This window comes from Dendropsophus ebraccatus, chromosome 5 (genome assembly GCF_027789765.1).
Source record: "Dendropsophus ebraccatus isolate aDenEbr1 chromosome 5, aDenEbr1.pat, whole genome shotgun sequence".
Lineage (NCBI taxonomy): Eukaryota > Metazoa > Chordata > Amphibia > Anura > Hylidae > Dendropsophus > Dendropsophus ebraccatus.
In genome coordinates, this window is record NC_091458.1 from 48,728,020 (window position 1) to 48,748,997 (window position 20,978).

Here is a 20,978-nt window from a genome sequence, read left to right on the forward strand (position 1 = left end):
TATACAACTGGGGGAGCGCACGGGGGGTATATATAACTGGGGGAGTGCCCAGGGGGGTATATATAACAGGGAGCGCACATGGGGGCTATATACTACTCGGGGGCGCACAGGGGATATATATATATATATATATAACGGGGATGCACAGGGTATATATATATATAAATAGGGGGGTGCACAGGGGTTATATATAACTGGGAAAGCGTACTGGGGGGAGCACAGGGAATATATATACTACTGGGGGGAAGACAGGGGATATATATACTACTGGAGGGTGCACAGGGGGACTATATACTACTAGGGGGAAGACAGGGTATATATATACTACTGTATGGTGCACAGGGGGGTATGTATACTACTGGAGAATGCACAGGGGGACTATATACTACTGGGGGAGCACAGTGGATATACATACTACTGTGGGTGCACAGGGGGAGTATATACTACTGTGGGAGCACAGGGGATATATATACTACTGGGGGCTGCACGGGGGATATATATACTACTGGGGGATGCACGGGGGGGGGTATATATAACTGGGGGAGCACAGAGGAGGCTATATACTACTAGGGGCAGCACCTAGTGGTCTATAGTACTGGGAGCAGCACACAGGGGGTCTATATACTACTGGGGGGTGCACATGGGGGGGTATATATAACTGGGGGAGCACAGAGGAGGCTGTATACTACTGGGAGCAGCACCTAGTGGTCTATAGTACTGGGGGCAGCACACAGGTGTCTATATACTACTGAGGGCAGCACACAGCTGTGGGGGAGCACATAGGGGTGTAACTACTATATAGGGGGAAAGAGGGGGGTAACTACTGTATAGGGGTACAGGGGACCTTACTGCTGAATGTGTTGGAGCCTAAAATATTTCTCTGGCAGATTCTTGAGAGGAGATTCACAGCCGGGGAAGACTTCAAGGTGGCCCAGGCTGGATGGAGAGAAAAAGAAAAGGTGAAAGACTCTGATGAGAGAAGACACCCCCTATGAGTAAATGGATGTAACTGTTATAGGGTATAATGGTATCAATGGTGATATCGTTATGAGGTAACTACCGCATGTATTGGAGCTCTTAATACAGTGTGGGGCATTTTCAGGGGATTATACTGTGTGTAGAGCTCCGATTCTGATAACGCTGGGTTGGGGGGGGGGGCACTCTTGAGGCCTGTGCACTGGGCCCACCAATGTATTAAAACGGCCCTGAGTATAATAGGCTCTGTAAGTGAGCGATCTAGCAGATCAGTGCTCACTTACTGTATTATTCGGGCCGTGTAATACTGGCCCTTAGTGGTTTCTTGTCCATAGAGCTAAAGGCCACTTAGGCCCTATTCACACGTCCGCGATTGCGGATAGAAAATAGAATCAATGTACTTCAATGGCCCCATTCACACTTCTATAGTTGTGTGTGATCCGTACCGCAAAAAAAAAAAGAACAGGCCCTAGTGCGGACTGGAATTCCTCCACGGACACACCAATAGAACCCTATGGGATCCCTATTTTTGCGGATGCGATCCACAAATAGTGACTAGATTATTATTAACCATAATTTTTCATTTTTGCCGATCAGCAAAAAATACAGATGCAATACAGATGGAAATTTGCAGATTGCTAATGAAAAATAGCAGACTCAAATTTGCGGATTGGAAAATATACTGACGTGTGAATAGACCCTTCGTGAATAATGTTCTGATCAGCCACTAACAATGAAGATTTTTTTCTATCCTATCAACTAGAAAGAGAAGTTCTAAAATACAGGGTTTAGGCTGCTTTCCCACGTTCCGTGATCCTGACGGATCACGGACGCGGAATGCATGTACCGGAGTCCCCCCGCGCCCGGACAGCATCTGCTATTAGATGCTGGGAGCGGGGGAGACTGTATACATAAGCGCCGCGCTGTACTAACAGCACCGCGCGGCTGATTCATTACAGCGTGGCACTTATGAATACAGTCTCCCCCGCTCCCAGCATCTAATAGCAGATGCTGTCCGGGCGCGGGGGGACTCTGGTACATGCATTCCACGTCCGTGATCCGTCAGGATCACGGAACGTGGGAATGCAGCCTTAAGGCCCTATTCCACCAACAGATCTGACGACAGATTATCTGCCAAAGATTTGAAGCCAAACCCAGGAACAGACTATAATCTGAGAACAGGTCATAAAGGAAAGACTGGATTTCTCCTCTTTTCAAATCCACTCCTGGTTTTGGCTTTAAATCTTTGGCAGATAATCTGTCGTCAGATCTGTTGGTGGAATAGGGCCTTTAGTCGCATTATGGTGTCCTATAGTGCCCCAAGCCTGATAGACTTTAGATGCCAGGCCTCTGTCATACACACAGGTTGTGCCTTGTATTCCCCCTTTTATGTTAGGTTAGTTTGATTGATTTGATTTGATGATAAGTATATCCTCTCTATGCAGAACGGGATGCATGTTTGCTTGATTTTTTTTTAAGTTCTGTTTGCGTTTGTTAATCTGTCTGCTCAAAGTTCACCTCCCGATCTGTAAACATGGTTCATGTCATTTTGCATAGCTGGCTTTGAGGTACAGTTCCTAATTTTTTAACTATTTTCTGTTGCTCAGCAAATCCAGTGTTGCCTGAGACACTTTGGTTAACAAATAGCAGGCTACACATGTGCTCATTCTGGACTTTCCCGTGCCTCTGCCCATTCCTTTGCATATAGTCAGCACCTCCTATATTAAGAGATTTGGAAGGCAGAATTCACGTGATGAGCAGGAATAACAAATACTGGATCTTCTACTTATTAGCTGCCTCCTGTATTAAATTAATATTACAGTTCTGTTGCTTTGTGGTCCTGGGTTTGATTTCACCCAAGGGCAACACAGACACTCACTTCAGGACCCTGGAGGGGATGTTTTTAAAAAACATTGAAAAATACTCTTAATATTCATAAATAAGGGTGCATTCACACTACGGAATTCTCGAGCACGTGGCAGAATGCATGGCATGTTATCCCCGAGAATTTCGTAGTGTGCATGCGCCCTAAGAGTGGAGGTTGGGTTCACATCTGCCGTTTCATACATTGTACAACTGAAAGGGTGGCGTTCGTGGATCCATTACGTGCTAGACTCTTACTGTTTCTGAAAGACCCAATTGGCTTTAATGTGGTTCATCAGGTTTTCGCCATGGTGCCCAGCATTCTTCTGGACAAAATAGCGTAATAGAGCATAATGCACTGTTTTGTCCTTACCAAGCCTCCACAAACTTGAAAAAAAACCTTTAAAAAACCAGTTAAAAAACATTACTATTTTGGAGGCTTCTTCCCACGCTTCTCTATTCTATGTCCTTCAGTCTGGTGCTTGTATTCCCCATAAGCTGCTCCTATGTCTTCTTTGCTTTGTTTACCTGGTACACAAGGAGAAAGCACTATTACACTGATGTGTAAGGTTACACATTCCTCCTGCCATGATGGATAAAGTGCTATAAGGGACAGTAAGGCCGCATTCACATGTCCATAATGGCGGATCAGCAATTACAGACAACTACAGGAACACATTCATTCACATGTCCGTAAGTATTATGGGGCTGTGATTCATGCTGCAAAATAACTGACATTATGGACCGCCATTCACCAATGAAAGACTGTGGAAGACTACGGATGCAGATTCGTAGTGCTGTCTGTAGCTACGGGTCCATGGCTGCAGACAGCCCTATGGACGTGTGAATGAGGAGGCTGGGTTCACAATGCGTTTTTCTGTCCATTTCATGGTTTCAGCTTTAGTTTGAATGTACAGAAAATCATTAAATCCTGACAACTATAGGCATCTTAAAGGGAAAATGACAGCTGGAAGAGATATCCAAATCTATATGGAGTGAGAGACTATCCATAACTTTATTGTAGTTGTTGATGTCAGGATGGTATCTCTGGAGAGCATTATGCGTCCCTCTGCTCGTGCTGTTCGGCCGAGAAGGCACTGATTTTCTTGTATCCTGTTTCTGTGTTTTGTTTTGCTGTGTGTGAACTCTGGTTTATTGCTCACCTGGGTTGGGAGACACACCCGACTTCACCTGCTGAGTTCTGTCTGGCCATGTCATGGTTAATCTGTGTTTTGGTTCTGCTGTGACTGACAGGTCTTCCTGCCAGTGGATCTGTTTTGTTCTCAGGTGTCTGTGCTTGGAGATCAGGGGATGGTCCAATTATGTTCTGGATCAGAACTCTGCCCTCCTATATAACTACCTCAGTCTTTGATATCATTGCTGGTTATTGACTTAGTCTCTGCCTGCTTGTGGTTCTGTTTCTTTGCTTCTCCTGATTCCTGCTTTGTATCTTTTGACCCCGCTTGCTTGCTGCCTGCCCCTGACCATAATGCCTGTTATTTGACTACTCTTTTGGATCCTGATTTTGTACCTTTGCTGCCAGACTGTTGTGACCCGGATTGCTGACCATTCTTTATTGTGTTTTGACTGTCTGTCTTGTCTTTGTGTCCCACCTAGCCAGTGCAGGGACTGCCGCCCAGTTGCTCGCCGCCATCTTAGGGCGGATTGTGGCAAATAGGTAGAGGACAGTGGGCGGGGCTGAGCTTAGGGCTCACTGTCTTGTCTTGTCCTGCTGTCCGGTTCCTAACAGTTGAAGGCTGAAAGTATATAAAATGCCTTTTATAAGGGGTAGTGGTTTTCTATGGGGATTTGCTATTGCTTTGAACAGTTCCTGACATGAACACAAGTGTCAGCAGAGAGCAGTGTGCCAGAAAAAAAGAATATACCACTTTCTGGAGGGCATACAGCAGCTAAGTGCAGGAAGACTTTTTTTTTTTTTTTTAATAAAGGTAATTTACGAATCTATATAACTTTCTGACACCGGTTTATTTGAGGAAATTTTATTCCTCCAAAGTACCCCTTTAACAGCTGTGATGGAAGATGCTGAAAAACATTAGTATGGCACATATAAGGTAGGGGCTCTCTTACATATTTTGTATTGTTTCCAATCTGACCCCTAAGGTGATTCAAAGTCTTAAGGCAGTGTTCACACTGATAAAATCTGCCCTGAAAATTCCACCTCCAAATCCACCATGCAGATTCTTAGCCGGGCTTTTCAGGGGGATGTATAAAACTCCCACTGATTTCTAAAGAAGCTTCTGTGTGAATTTTTTTACATGCCAAAAAAACAGTGTCATGTGTTTTTCATCATAAAGTGGAATTTCCCACTGAAGACAATGGGAGGTGGTTGTTGATGCAGATTCTGCTTTAAAATTAGAGGAGACTTTTCCCATGTGAACAAAGCTGGAGGCCATTTTCAGGTGGATTTGGCATAATACTTTTAATACTAATAAACAATTGTGTGTTTATTATATTTACACCAGGGGTTACATTTATGATTTGTAAGTCTATATCCTATTTGTAGTTCTCCATAGAATCCCTTTCAGGAACTAATGAAGTGATGTTATATATATAGAAGTAACCTCACAAATTCAGATATTATGCGGATGAGGTCACTCACCTATATCAAAACTTTCAAAAGTTTTGTGCCCTGGATCCATTGTGTATGCTCTGCGGTGGATTACATAGGGCATTATTCAGTGAAAGTGGTTAGCATTGTTACAGGAGTATTGCTATGTGCTGATGCCATGCAGGGCGTTTCACAACTTCTCACATTTATTGCACCTATGTGGGTTGTGAAATATCTGGACACAATACAGATTTCCATTAGGATTATGTAAGAATATGTAGACCTAATTACACGTTTGTAGATTCTGGAATTTTTTGGAGGCTGCAATTACTTTAACCCGGAAAGTTCTGAACAATAAATTACTACTTATAGTGAGTATTACTGGATACTCACATGCTACTAGAGCAGTGAGAATTATTGGAGGCCTCTATATGCTATTGCAGGTTACTTATGTGATCTAATATAAATAAAAAGAAGTACTGGAAGCAAATAACATCGATATAACTAATACCTTTCTGACACCAGTTGATTTAAAAGGAAAAAAAATTGCCGGAGTACCCCTCTGATCTGAACTAATATACTGTAGTTATACCTGTAGGGCTCTTAAAGTGCAAGAAAACTTGCCTCCTTATATACACCAGCCAGCCAGGCCACTGCTTTTAGAGCAGAGCAGTGGTAGATAACCTAGAACAGTGATTTTTAACCTTTTTTTGAGCCGCGGCACACTTTTTATACTTAAAAAATCCCCGGGGAACACCACCAACCAAAATGGCACAAAATGACACTAAAACAATACATATTATACATATACTTAATAATATAGATTTTAAATGTATTTATACTCCTGAATCCTGAGCCTGTTTTCTTCTCCTCCCTGTGCTTCTCTCCTGTGTTTCTTTCCACCATACTTCTCCCCCCTACTTCTCTCCTGTGCTTCTCTCCACCATACTTCTCCACCCTGCTTCTCTCCTGTGCTTCTCTCCCCCATGCTTTTCTCCTGTGCTTCTCTCCACCATACTTCTCGCCCCCCTGCTTCTCTCCACCAAACTTCTCTCCCCCTGCTTCTCCGCTGTTTCTCTCCCCCATCCCCATGTTTCTCTCCCCCTGCTTCTCTCCCCTGTTTCTCTCTCCCATGTTTCTCTCCCCCATCCCCAGGTTTCTCTCCCCCATGCTTCTCTCCCTGTCTCTCCCCCATCCCCAGGTTTCTCTCCCCCATCCCCATGTTTCTCTCCCCCTGCTTCTCTCCCCTGTTTGTCTCTCCCATGTTTCTCTCCCCCATCCCCAGGTTTCTCTCCCCCATGCTTCTCTCCCTGTCTCTCCCCCATCCCCATGTTTCTCTCCCCCATCCCCAGGTTTCTCTCCCCCATTGTTTTCTCCTGTTTCTCCCCCATGTTTCTCTCCCCCATTGTTTTCTCCTGTTTCTCTCCCCCCTTCCTCCTCACCTCCTCCGAGATGGTCGCCGCTGCTGTCCGCCTCACCTACTGGCCGTGCTCCTCCAATCAGCGGAGACCAGGAGCGTGGTGCGCTGCGGCGGGCCAGAGCGCACACGTTCATTGGATGCGTGCATCACGGCCTGCCGCAGCGCACCACGCTCCCGATCTCCGCTGATTGGATAGGAGGAGCACATCCGGGCGCTACAGGCGGCCAGTAGGTGAGGCGGACAGCAGCCCACATTATAATCCGCCACTGGTCGCTGCGCATTGCCAGGGAACAAAACACTGGGGCACCATAGTTTGGGGAACTTTCCCCGTGGCACACCCGACCATGTGTCGCGGCACACTGGTTGAAAATCACTGCTCTAGACAATGAGTAGTATGCATCTCTACTGAGAAAACTGTAGCATGTAAAGTCCCCTCACCACCTAGTTAGAAGAGACTGAAGTCTTTAAAACAAATGTACCATCAGGTACATTGCTAAGAGTATGTTCACACTGAGCAAATGGGGGGGGAATTCCGCTGTGGAATCCCGCCTGCTCCAGTGGCAGTCGGTGTCTCTATGGGAGGGCTTGTGCGCCTTTGCTCTCCTCCGCTCAAAGAATTGACCTGAGCACCGTCCCAGCATGAAGCACTGTGGCCGGGCATGCCAGCCCCCAGTGTGACGAAACCCCTTTCCCTCTGTGACGCCGCTCCATGGGGCGGCGTCACAAAGAGGAAGGGGAGATCGTCACACTGGTGGCTGGCATGCCTGGCTACAGTGCTTCATGCTGGGACGGTGCTCAGGAATAGACTGGCACTGTGCACGGGAACCAGGCGGTGGGTCAAAAAGGACCACGCCACCAGCGTGCCCGCACCAGCGCCAGACTATTCAGGTAAAAAAAACCTAAGCGATGTACCTGATGGTACATTCGCTTTATCTTTAAGTGAAGCTAAAACTTTTGTGTGGCTATTTTGCTTTTAAACGGGGGTATAAGATTTTGGTTTATGCTCTTATACATAAGAGTTGCTCTCACTGTTGTCATCATCCTGGCTGTCTGCCCGTCGTCTCTGTAGACGCTTACTATCATCCATCAAGCACAGACTACAGTCTCTGCAGTCACTTATCTTCATTAGTGAGTATCACCTTCTACATACTCCAAAAACACTTCTTTGATGGCAGCCTGCGGCTGAGAACAGCGGTGGCAGCACCTGTATATGCGGATAACCTGAATATCAGCAAATCATTTAAAAAGCCAGCATTATATATCTTACCATTGCCCCCTGTTTCTCTCCACCTCCCCAGCCAGACCCCCATGTGGTCTCAGGCAGTAGAAACACAGGACTCATTATACTGTTTGCTAAAGCCAGAGGGGGTATTGAGTCCAGCAGAGATAGTGAGGCCTAAACAGCCTGTGTCAACAGCCTGATGGGTGAGCTAATGTGTGAGCCAGACAAGTCTCTGTGGGAGACAGGTGCTCAGTGAGAAACCCGTCCCCTTTCTAACACCTTCCTACATGTGGGAACCTACAGTCAGATGGACGGTTTCAGCTATAATGGCCTGTAGTGAATAAGCTTCTAAACAGCTGTGTGAGCCTGTGTCTGATCCGCAGAAGTGTCACTGACCCTGCCAGCAAACACAAGTGGAGACTGCTGCCTGGGCACAGTGCACTTCCATTTTTGACCAGTGCAGTGACGTCGGAGTCTCTCTGTAATCTTCTGAAGCCTTTACTTTTTGTGAGCTGATCCTGTTCATCTTAGTGGGATCAGCAAATACTCAAATTCACGTGAGAACCCACATACCACAACACAGATGTTTGCTTTGGAGAGAGAATTGCTCATGTTGGAATTTTTGGGATTTTTTTTTTTTAAATGAGCGTCAATAGAGTTGCCAGTGCCACCTACACCCCCCTCCTTACAGAAAATGAAATGGGGTGTGGTAACTACCAGCCATTATTACCTTTATGATTTGTTAAAAATTTAATTGATAACATTTATGTTACTTAGAAACCAAACCTTACATTGTTTAACAAAACATACTTTAAAATACACCTGACCCAACTCTAAGGACTAAGAAGCTTTAGGGTACAAACACACACGGCATATACGCTGCATATTTACTGCTGCAATACGCAGCAGATTAGATCTATATAACTGAACACAGCATCAAATCTGCTGCGTATCTGCTGTGTGTGTTTGTACCCTTAGGGTACAAACACACACACCGTATACACAGCAGATCTGCAGCAGATTTGATGGTGCAGATTTGATGCTGTGTTCAGTTATTTAGATCTAATCTGCTGCGTATCGCAGCAGTAAATACACTGCGTATACGGTGTGTGTGTTTGTACCCTAAAGCTTGTTAGTCTTTAGAGTTGGGTCAGGTGACTAGTGTGTATGGGGTCCTCCCGACTCCAGGCAGTGCTAAGGCTGCCTAAAAAAATGCATACAGCCATAGGATTATCCATGTTTTCCAGGACTCTTTAGGACCGCATCCAACTTCTTCAGCTGTTTGGGCAAACTCCAGCATGTTCAAAATTCACTCATCTCTAGAGATAAGCCATCCATCTCCCCATTCAGAATACCTTGCTTGGTTAAGCCAAACATACATGTGTATATGGGGACCAGGAGAAACCAGGACCAGGATTTCTGGTTCTTATGAATCAGAAATCTCGGCGGCTGAATCCCGCTGTCTGTTCCCTCCGTGCAGCGGGTGGATACATCGTAAGGAACGCCTGGAAAACTGGGATACAGCCATTGCCAGTTTTCTAGGCGTCCCTTACAATGTATCCACCCGCTGCACGGAGCCGGCAGACAGCGGGAGTCAGCCGCCAAGATTTCTGATTCATACAAACCAGAAATCCGTCTGGTTCGCTCATCTCTAGTAGCTTCACACGTATCGTATTGCAGCTGATTTTCTGTTGCGGATCCGCAGCAGATTTGTCTAAATGAATGAACACAGCATTAAATCCACATTTTAAAATCCGCTGCGAATTTTACAGTGCGGATTTAAAGTGTCACTGTCGTATTTTTTTTTGTTTTTTTTTTGCAGAAATCAATAGTCCAGGCAATTTTAAGAAACTTTGTAATTGGGTTTATTAGCCAAATATGCCATTATCTGCATTTAAAAATCATTTTCCCAGGTCCCCCCCCCTCCCTCCTCTTTTCCATCCACTGCAAAAAATCAGGAAATTGTGACTTGTTGTATCAGACACAACCCAGTCTGGTCTATAGAGAGGGGAGGAGGGAGTTAGCCAACAGCAGAAAGCAGATAACAGAGGATTACAGGCACTGAGCTGGGTGACAGCTGTAATCAGAGTTCAGAGAGGTCAGTGGTGACTGTCAGAGGAGATAAAGGGTGAGGTATTTTTAGATGAACTCTTTGTTGTCCTGTTTTGGTCTTTTATTTAGCTCTCTCCATAGGAGAACAATGAAGACAGGGGGGAGAGCTTCAAACTGCTTTTTCATGATAAAAATGCATTTTTCGGCTAATAAACCCAATTACAAAGTTTCTTAAAATCGCCTGTACTATTGATTTCTGCAAAAATAAATTTCACGACAGTGACACTTTAAAGTTTTGTTCATTCATTTAGTCAAGTCTGCTGCGGATCTTCAACAGAAAATACACTGCGATACGGTACGTGTGAAGCTACCCTAAGGCCCCGTTCCCACTGAGCAAAGGTAGCGGAATTCCGCGAAGGAATTGTCCGCCGCGGAATGCCGTTAGCCTCGCGCTCATAATGGGAGTCTATGGGAGGCGCGCGCTCCTGCTCTGTACGCGCTGAAGAATGAACATGTTCATTCTTCAGCGCGTACAGAGCAGGAGCGCGCGTGCCTCCCATAGACTCCCAATATGAGCGGGAGGCTAACGGCATTCCGCGCCGGACAATTCCGTCGCGGAATTCCGCTACCTTTGCTCAGTGGGAACGATGGGGCGTAAGGGTGCGTTCACACCTACAGGATCCGCAGCAGATCTGCAGCAGATTTGATGCTGTGTTCAGTTATTTGAATAAAATCTGCTGCTGATCTGCAGCAGAAAATCAGCTGCGGATCCGATAAGTGTGAACGTACCCTAAAAGTTTTGATCAGTCGGTGCAGCTCAACCTGTGCAGCAAGTGGAAGAGAGAAGAGCTCAGCTTTGTGTTTTTCAGAGGCCATAGCTAGAGAACGATGGCTGGGGTAGGAATTAGATGGCATAGTCAGTAGCAATTGCAGTATCTAGAAGTTTAGATGGTAGATGTTGATTCTGTCTTGTCCCTATTTGAGACTGCCATAGACAGGCCGTAATAAGAAATTGAGAGTTTGATCATTCACTGTAATACATATGTATTGTTTGTTACAGCTTGGTCATAGTTACATAGTTACATAGTTAATACGGTTGAAAAAAGACACATGTCCATCAAGTTCAACCAAGGAGGGGATGGATACAGGGAAGGGGGAGGGGTGATAGGTTCTATACATATGCATCTATATTATTTTGCTCTAAGAACTTGTCTAGCCCTGTTTTGAAGCCCTCTACTGTTTTTGCTGTGACCAGATCCTGTGGTAGACTGTTCCACAGATTCACAGTTCTCATGGTAAAGAAGACTTGTCGCCTCCGGAGTTTGAACCTTTTTTTCTCCAGGCGGAGGCAGTGCCCTCTTGTCCTTTGAGGGGGTTTTACCTGGAACATCTTTTCCCCATATTTCTTGTAGGGGCCATTTATATATTTAAATAAGTTAATCATATCTCCCCTTAAACGTCTCTTCTCCAGACTAAACAAACGTAATTCTTTTAATCTCTCCTCATAACTAAGATGCTCCATTCCCCTTATTAGTTTAGTTGCCCGTCTTTGTACCCTCTCCAGCTCTAGAACATCCTTTTTATGAATCGGGTTCCAAAACTGGACGGCATACTCCAGATGAGGCCGCACCAAAGCTTTATAAAGCGGTAATATTATATCCCTGTCCCGTGAGTCCATGCCTGTTTTAATGCATGACAATATCCTGCTGGCTTTAGAAGCAGCTGACTGACATTGTGTGCTGTTCTGTAGTCTATTATCTACAAGTACACCCAGATCCTTCTCTATCAGTGACTCTCCCAGAATAACTCCCCCCAGGACATATGATGCATGTGGGTTATTAGTACCCAGGTGCATAACTTTACATTTATCCACATTGAACCTCATTTGCCAAGTGGACGCCCAAACACTCAGTGTGTCTAAGTCATCCTGTAACATCTGCACATCCTCCATAGACTGTACTGTACTACAAAGCTTGGTGTCATCTGCAAAATAGAAACATTGCTGTTAATTCCATTCTCAATATCATTAATAAACAAGTTAAACAGAAGAGGGCCCAGTACTGACCCTTGGGGTACACCACTTATTACCGGGGACCATTCGGAGTAGGAATCATTGACCACCACTCTCTGGGTACGATTATTAAGCCAGTTTTCAATCCAGTTACACATTAAATTTTCCAAACCGATAGACTTTAACTTACCCATCAGACGTCCATGAGGAACTGTGTCAAACGCTTTTGCAAAATCCAGGTACACGATATCCACAGCCGCGCCGCCATCCAGCTATAGTCAGCTATAGTAATGTTTTTTTACAGGGTCATATTAGTAGATGTAAACAATGATGAGTCCTAAGTATATGGATGAACAGTATGGCCTCCTTTGGAGGTGTCTGTGGGAATTTTGGCCTAATTATCCAGAAGGGGCATTTGTGATATCAGACACTCATGCTGGATCAGAGGGCCGTACTTGTAATCTCTAGTCTATCCTAAAGATATTAGATGAGGTTTAGGTCAAGGCTTTGCACAGCCTGTCGAGTTCTTCTACACCAGACTCCTCCAATTTTGCTTTTTTGGACCTTGCTTTGAGCACTGGGACACAGTCATGCTTTAGACAGAAAAGGGAGGAAGCCTACAACTGAAAAAAATGTCTTAGTATGCTGGTGCAATAAGATTCCTCTTCAGCTTAATAGCTGAATAATTAGTCTGACATGTGACCACAGGGAGTGATCAATACACATGAGTACAATGACTGCTGTTAGGCAGTGTTCAGGAGTGTGACAAGGAAAGTGACAGTACAACATATCTAATGCGTACAATATAGCTAATATAACAAATATACCCAAACACAATTTATTCAGTAAGTCATTTCTCAGCCACACAACAACATTAGACTGGAATACCAGTACCAGGACACTGCTGTATTACAGTACCATGTATGGTCTAGTGCTTATTCATCCTCCCGTCCTGTCACTTTATAAAGAAGATGAGAAGTTTAAAGGGGTACTCTAGAGAAAAACATTGAATCAACTGGTTTCAGAAAGTTATACAGAATTTTTTTAATCACTCAAGCCTTCACGTACTTATCAGCTGCTGTATGCCCTGCAGGAAGTGGCGTATTTTTCTCACAGTACTCTCTGCTGCCACCTCTGTCCATGTCAGGAACAGTCCAGAGCAGTAGCAAACCCCCATAGAAAACCTCTGCTGTTCAGGACAGTTCCTGACATGAACAGAGGTGGCAGCAGAGAGCACTGTGTCAGACTGGAAAGTATATCCACTTCCAGCAGGACATACAGCAGCTAAGTATTTGAAGGATTTTAAAAAGGATTTTTTCATAGGAGTAATTAAAAATTCTGTATAACTTTGATACAACGTTAAAAAAAATTTCTCTTGAGTTTCTCTTTGACCCTCAAGGGGGAATAATATTTGCATTTTATAACTAGATATCATAATGTATACATTATATTTAATTATATACTGTATTATATGTCGTTTTAAGAACAAAACATTAACAAGCCAAGTATTATGGTGGAACAGTGACCAAAACTAAATCTGCTGCTAGTTCCAGACTTTGTGGCTGGATCTCCAATGACAGACAAACAATGTAGTGGAGATAAGTGCGTCGTCTCCACACTTGTTAGATCTCTTCTAGCAAACGTGATGAATCAAAGACAAAATGCGTTAATCGCTAAGATGTGTTCCTGGAATATATACAAGAATTACACCGCCGTCTCTCACCTTTACAGGAACTGGAAAGGGAAACTCTCAGAGGAGCTGTTTTCAATCCACTCTTAATTTCCATCCTTGTGAAAGTCCCAAATGCCCAGAATGTTCCAGAAGCAACATCAAGGACTCGGTGCCAAGTTATACAGGAAAGTTGTGACTGTTAACATAAGCTGGAATGCTGCCTGATGTCGGGAAGAATTTATGCACTTCTACTATTGTCTTGTGTGTGTATATCTATATATATATCTATCTATTTCTATATATAGCTATGAAGGAACTGAGGTTGTCATTTAGCACAATCTTAACAGTTCATTGTTTTTAAAGGGGTATTCCCATCTCAACATATATAGTTATATTTGTACGACTCATCAAGTTACATTTTTTTCAAAATACATTCATTTAGCGAACCTGTATTCTTCTTCTGATATTCTGCTCTTTCCCTCCCATTGTTGACAGCTCGTCGCTTGCTCTAGCAGTGCTGTGTACACAGTGACACCTTGGATTGCCAACATAATTTGTTCCGGGAACGTGCTTGTTATCCAAATCACTCGTTTATCAAAGCAAATTTTTCCATTAGAAATAATTGAAATGCAAATGATTTGTTCCAAGACCCAAAATAAATAAAGAACACCTTATCAGTCCTGCCTTTTTTTCCTTGTTGTACACTGATGCGCTCATTAATAAATGTCCACCGTTGTGTATATATACTGTACTGTAATATATATTTATTTATTTATTTTTTTCAGTATCATCTCTTTTGGGGGGAAAAATTAGATATACAGCAAAACCTCTATCTTCTTATGCCTTAGGGTGGTATTACACGAAGCGATTATCGTTCGAATAATCGTTCAATCGGTCGTATTTGAACGATTATCTTTAAGTGTAATAGTAGACAACGATTAAACGACGAGCGATTGGTCGTTGGTCGTTTAATAGGTTTTGGATCTATTTTTATCGTTTGTCTTTTACACATCGTTCGCACATCGTTCGTTTGAATAAGATGTCGTTAGCCGTTCCCTGTTCATTCGCAAATTGAAAGGGGAGTGTTCTTGAACTTTGTTGCTCCAATTCAACCGATAATCTTTCCGTGTAGTAAAACGAACGATTATTAGGCAACCGCTATTGCGATCGTTGGAGATCGTTTATCGTTAATTGAAAAAAATCGCTTCGTGTAATACCACCCTTACTCACAGCAGATTGCTACAGGGAAATAAACTGTTAGTTACCAGTTTGTACTTTACCTGCTGTGTAAATCTGACATATTTGTGGTATTCTGGCTTCACACTGTTTGTATTAACTTTTATTGTATACGTTTTATACTCTTAAAGATGCTAAACCAGATTCTGTTATATGCCATACAGCACAACCTGTTTCCCATTGACTTACATTTTTTAAAATAAATCCATTGTAATGTTTATGTTTTGTTTAGTATTTCCAGGACACAATAGCGCAGGCTTAAGAAAAACAACCTATAATGAAATGGATACCAGTGAAATGTAAACGCAAAACACAGTGTGAACCCTGCCATATATGAACATATCTCAATATGACCACTCTGGTCTCCACTAGACTACCCTAAAGGGGCTGTCCAGGATTAAAAAATACATAGCTGCAAGGATTGTTATAGGCTATTAGAGCCTAAGAAAACCCCTTTATATTTTGTTGCAGCTGAAACCTCAGGTTTCCCCTTATTATTATGTTATATAATCTCACGTTATGTCTTGTACCTGTAGTGCTCAGTTTAGAAGTACTTGCTCTAGTTATTCATTGCATTGTTCTAGTGGACATTGTTTGACAACAAGGCCATAGAAGAGAGACACATTGTTTGCAGATGGCTGCTGGGTTGTACTGACAACATTGTCCATCTACATAAACCCTCCACTCTGCAGAACGTTACTTTGTGTCTTGTGATGTGGTGTAATCTAGGTTTCAGTATTATAATTGAGCCACATTATACTATTTGTAATGCAGATATGTAATTGTATGGGGGAAACATCTTTTTCTGGGCCTTAGGGCTCATACATACAAAGTAAGAAAAAAGGTCTGTGTTAGTGATCTATTAACAGTGGGTGTACAGCAGTTACAACGCCATCATCGTAAAGTCGCTGATCGATGCAGTAAACTTGTCCTTAAATGGCACAATTGATAGAAGACACTTTTACTTCTCAGATTAATGACCTCGAACTCTGCAGGGCGCAGGCAACAATGGCATCAAGGCCGGTCACTGATGCCCAATAAAAGCCATTACAACAGGGTCAATGGAATAGGGAAAACAAACAAGCGGTGTTGTAAATCTGCAGCTTAGAAACACTTTGAGGCTATGTTCACACTGCAGCTTTCTTTGTTTTGGCCATTTTACGGCCACCTTTTTGGACGGACGTCACTTCTGCGCCGATATATGGACATATTATGCAAATTATAGCCATAATTTGCATAATGCGCCCAAATGACGGCCATCCAAAATGACAGCGGTAAAATGACCAAAAATCATGGCCTTAGGGGGCAATCACATGTTCCGTGATTATGGTCCAGGCAAGGAAGATGTCCTACGGACTGCAATGTGGAACTATCGGCATCATAATTCATTATGATGGCGAGAGCGCAGAAACAGCTTAAATCTTCCCGCTGCTGTACTGACACAGCGTTGTCCAGGATTTGGGGGACTAAACAAACTAAGTGAAGGCTGGAAGCTTAGATATTACATAAGGTGGCCATATATATTGGAAAAAGTGGGTTAATGATCTCTGATAAACAATCATTTCACAGACGAAGCCGTACAAGTTTGAGTCCATACTGGCCGTCACAGTTGATCACATTGGTCATACATGATCAGTGACGCAGGGTGAAGAACAAACAATCTTCTGAGAATATTCTGGGAACATTTTGAAAACATTCTTTCTTGGAAGATCAATTGAGGACAAAAAAAATTTTTCCCGAATGGAAGATCTTTTGTCCGACTATTGGCTGAAAACACAGCTGACCTTCATTTCAGATGAGATAAGTATCGGTAAGCTTAAATTTCACCTGATGAGCAATTGTTTTGGTTAAAGTCATCCATTTTTATTCACTTTGATCTAATATACATGGGAACCTTTAGGCTATGTTCACACAGTGCAGTTTTGCCGCCCTTTTCCCATATTTGGCGCCATCAGTTTGGGACGTAGCAATCATGAGGTTGTGGAAAGAACAAGCTTTTCAATAGTCATTGATTAGAAAGACTTCATTCCTTTAGGAGTGACCCACCCCATTTTCTAATCTAATAGGATGGGTCTGGCCTCTGGGACTCCACTGATCTGAAGAACAAAGGGATAATCAGTGACAGATCCACAGTGCATAACTAGCTCTAAAGGTGGCCATAAACCTTATAGCTGTTGGCCAAAAGTTCATTCTGCTGGCAGCTATTCCTCCCAACTTCATCGTATACATGTCCCAAGCATGTGCTCTCATTGGGGAGAGGGGTGAACAAACATGCCTAGTCCTCCTTTCTCCCTCTGCCATCATGGTAGAGTAAGAACATTCTAATAAACATTAGGATGGTTCTTTTCTGCTGTGAAGGATTCAATTGTGTAAGGAGCAGGAGAACCGACTCTCCCCCGCTGTAACTGATTCCTGAGTGCGAAACCTGGTGCCCAATGTTCCGCCGTGTTGTGCCCCCGGCACTACTGAGTCATCTGCAGAAATCGTTTTGCTCTTGGCAGCGATCTGATCTGTGTGCCACATTCTCACTGATACTGCTGTATAGAATGAACCCTGATGGTCAACAAGTGCTTCATGTTATACCACAGGCTTCATGCTTCAGCGCTGGCGGCCTGGAGAGGGAGGCCTGCAGCTGGGGCAGGGCGGCAGAGGTATTCCCGGCAGCGGGTGAATTCTGTGGTCAGAGATGGGTGGCTGCAGCTGGTGCAGCTCCCCACTGGTCACCAGGCAGCCGCCGGCCCAAACATTCACCTACTGCCACTGCTTCACCCTGCAGAAAGGAACACCCTAGCCGGCCTGCCCCGGCTCCGGGCACTCTTCTCTAGGCCGCCGGCGACCGTTATGCATTGCCTGCAGCATACTGGCCGCTGTTAATATTCTGCAGAGGCAGAAAAACTCTTCTGAATCTGTTGGCGCTATACAAATAAATATTATTATTCATTTAGAGCGGGGATTCCCATCATTATGATGGGAATCCCCACTCCTTTATGGTAAGTTGTTGTGCAAGATGCATCACTACTTATTGCAAGTCCAGAGAAGACCCTTCTAGAATTGATTGTGTTCGAGAACAGAGGTATTACTGGACTTACAAACTCTGATCATGTGGCACCATCTCCCCTCTTCCATTCACACTGTAGATTATGTGCCAAACCTCTTGCATGCCATCTTTGCCGGCCAGTGTGCATGTTGTCACTGACGTCATGTACACAAGTCAAGATGCAGTCGGACATAACATAATGTATCAGAGCGCCATCTCTCATGCCCCAATGCCATAATTCAAAGACTACAACAATCACCTAAAGCTTTGGGTGCATGGGCATAACTACCAGCGTAGCAGACATGGCAGCTGCTATGTGGCCTGACAACTTATGGGGCCCATCTTCCCTCAGACATTATTGTGGACAATGTAAAAGTGTGTCCCTCATTATTCGTACGCTGTGATATCACTTCCTTATCCCTCTACTGTAACATCACATGTTTACTATAGTTGCATGGTGACATCATTTGTTTCTTGTGCTATGATGTCACTTCCTTATCCCTGTACTATGACATCACTTGTTCACTATAGATGCATGGTGACGTCACTTTTCTTTTTTGTGCTGTGATGTCATAGCGTACATGACAACTTTATGTGTGATGTATTTATGCCTGTGCTATGATATCATGCTCCCTATAATGTACTTATAAACTCTCATATTGCTGAAGGTGATAATGGTGCTGGTTATGGGGCTCCATACTTACTTGTTACATCTTTAGGTGCCACAAAAAAGCTACAAAACAATAATGGTTTATATTTGTTTGTGCATAAGACATGCTTCCAATAAATTTAGAATAGTTTAACTCCTTTAAGAATTTGTGCAGTTCTTGGCCCTCAGACCCTCACTGATCAGTAAGAGAGGATGGGTCCTAGCTATATACCATCACTATAGAGGGAAACGCTTATGGTTTGAGAAAATAATAGTTATTTATTATACAATGAAAAGTTATATATCCTACTTTGTGCATTCTGTATCAATTCCTCATATTATAAGATCGCTTGTTGCAGTCACTCAATAGGAACCTTTGTTGTTTTCCTTCTAGTGGATAGAAATCTGGCCTGGCCATGTGATGGACACATAGGACACAGCTGGTATATACTATAACCCTGCTCATATACATCTGCTCGTGTGGATGTTTCTTTTGCGGCATGCCCCGTTAGATCTCATATTATGAAGGTAGAAATGCTTTTATGAGGGAACATCCCTTTAAGGGAACATACATACATGTGCCTAGGGCTTTGTATTATGGATCTTTAGGCGCTGTGTGTTTCTTTGTACATCTATATACACATTTAATAGCTCTTGGTTGAACATTCATTTGGCCAACAGCTCTCTCTCTCCTGTTTACATGAATGCTCGGCTCAGCTTAAGGCACAGAGAGCTGCTGCCAGACTCCTGGAGGCGGCTTATCTCCATGAAAACAAAAGGATTGGGAAATTGAAATCCAACATGTCCGATCCTTCTCTCAATCAACATCTTCTGTTGGTGGGGAGTCGGGAGGCCCCCATACACTTTAAATAGTAAGCCAGTGCCTGACACAGGACAAATGGAAAGACGATTTGACATCTTGCCCCTTGCATAGCCAGAGGGGGCCCACTGGGGGATTCCCCTGATTCTCTGTGGACCAGTCCAAGTCTATGTGGAAATCCCTGGAAATGTTCCAGGGTGCTTTATGTTTCGAATGTAAACAGGGCATGCAGCAGCTTAGGGTAGCTTCTGCGTTTTCTCTGTATCTTCACCCCGTGTCCCCCTCAGACGAGGATGCAGTGGAGGGCCCTATACAGTTCAATGACCCAAACTGATTCACATACTGACGCCATTTGAGCCGCATACACTAGTTTAATGGGACTCGCTGGCGCGGAGTGCTGTGCTATTGAGACTGAGATTTTTAACGACTAACGATAAACGGTTGCAAACAAGATTGTTTAGCGTTAACTTGAAATCGTTTACCTTATTACACAGAACGATAATCGTTAGATACGATTGTTACTATGATCGTTATTGCGATTGTTACTATGATCATTTATTCCTTCTGATCCCAGCAAAACAATGAGCAATGTGCAATTACACTGAACGATTAGTGACCAAATGCAGAACTTGAGCGAACGAACGTGGAATTACAGCGCACGATTAGCGATATTTTAGGTTCAGATCTAAATCAACGATATACAAACGATTTTTTGATTGTTGCCTGCAATTACACAGAACGATTATCGTTTAAATTTGAACGATATAACGATTTTTCGCACGATAATCGGCCCGTGTAATAGGGCCCTTATTGTATACAGCCATTGACATAAATGGGACTCACTGCAGTCCACCACAGTATATGTCAGCATTCTGTATTATGGATGCATACCTGTAACAGAGAAAACGCAGTGTGAACTGACCCTTACCCTTTTTATTGCAATATCACATAGTAAAAACTGCTAAATCCCATTGCTATCAGGGTTTGGGCTCCCAACACTTCCATACAAGCGGCTTTCCCTCACCACTATGGTATCAGAGGGATATTCATACCCTGGGGGTTGTCACCCTGAATGGGCACAGTAGCCATTCAGGAGTCTAGGAAAGCTGGATAAGAAGCATTCCTGAGGCTGCCATGTCGCCTCTATTACCTGTCACAGCTGTGTTTGCCTTTCCCAGCCCCATATCCTTCCTGTGACATAACCCACTCCCCAGCAGTGTGGATGCTGCCCCGTCCTGGGTGTCAGTGACAGCCGTGAGCGTCCATGTCCCGGTGCGTGCACCTCACTGGCCGGCTACAGCAGACATTCCATGACAATGCAAATTATACCACGTGGCTTTCATTAGGAAACCGGACTGCGGGTTATCACACCAAAGGGGGCGGGGCGTCCTGCAGAGCGGGCCGCCGATTGGCCCGGGGTGGCTGAGTCCTCGCCTTATGATTGGCCCGGAG

The 20,978-nt window shown here is 43.9% G+C and overlaps 1 protein-coding gene and 1 long non-coding RNA gene across 2 annotated transcripts in view; one reads left to right on the forward strand and one right to left on the reverse strand.

Annotated features, from left to right (window-relative positions):
- The window catches only part of CCDC65 (coiled-coil domain containing 65), a 57,734-nt gene extending 43,824 nt beyond the window's left edge, over positions 1–13,910 (reverse strand). Inside the window, exon 1 of the mRNA XM_069972144.1 lies at positions 13,836–13,910. The gene's annotated coding sequence lies outside the window, so the exon portion shown is untranslated. The remainder of the gene's footprint in view (positions 1–13,835) is intronic.
- Positions 1–14,430, forward strand: part of LOC138793535 (uncharacterized) — a 39,846-nt gene extending 25,416 nt beyond the window's left edge. The window contains exon 3 of the long non-coding RNA XR_011363292.1: positions 13,844–14,430. This is a non-coding gene — a long non-coding RNA (uncharacterized lncRNA). The remainder of the gene's footprint in view (positions 1–13,843) is intronic.
- Positions 14,431–20,978: the final 6,548 nt, after the last annotated feature.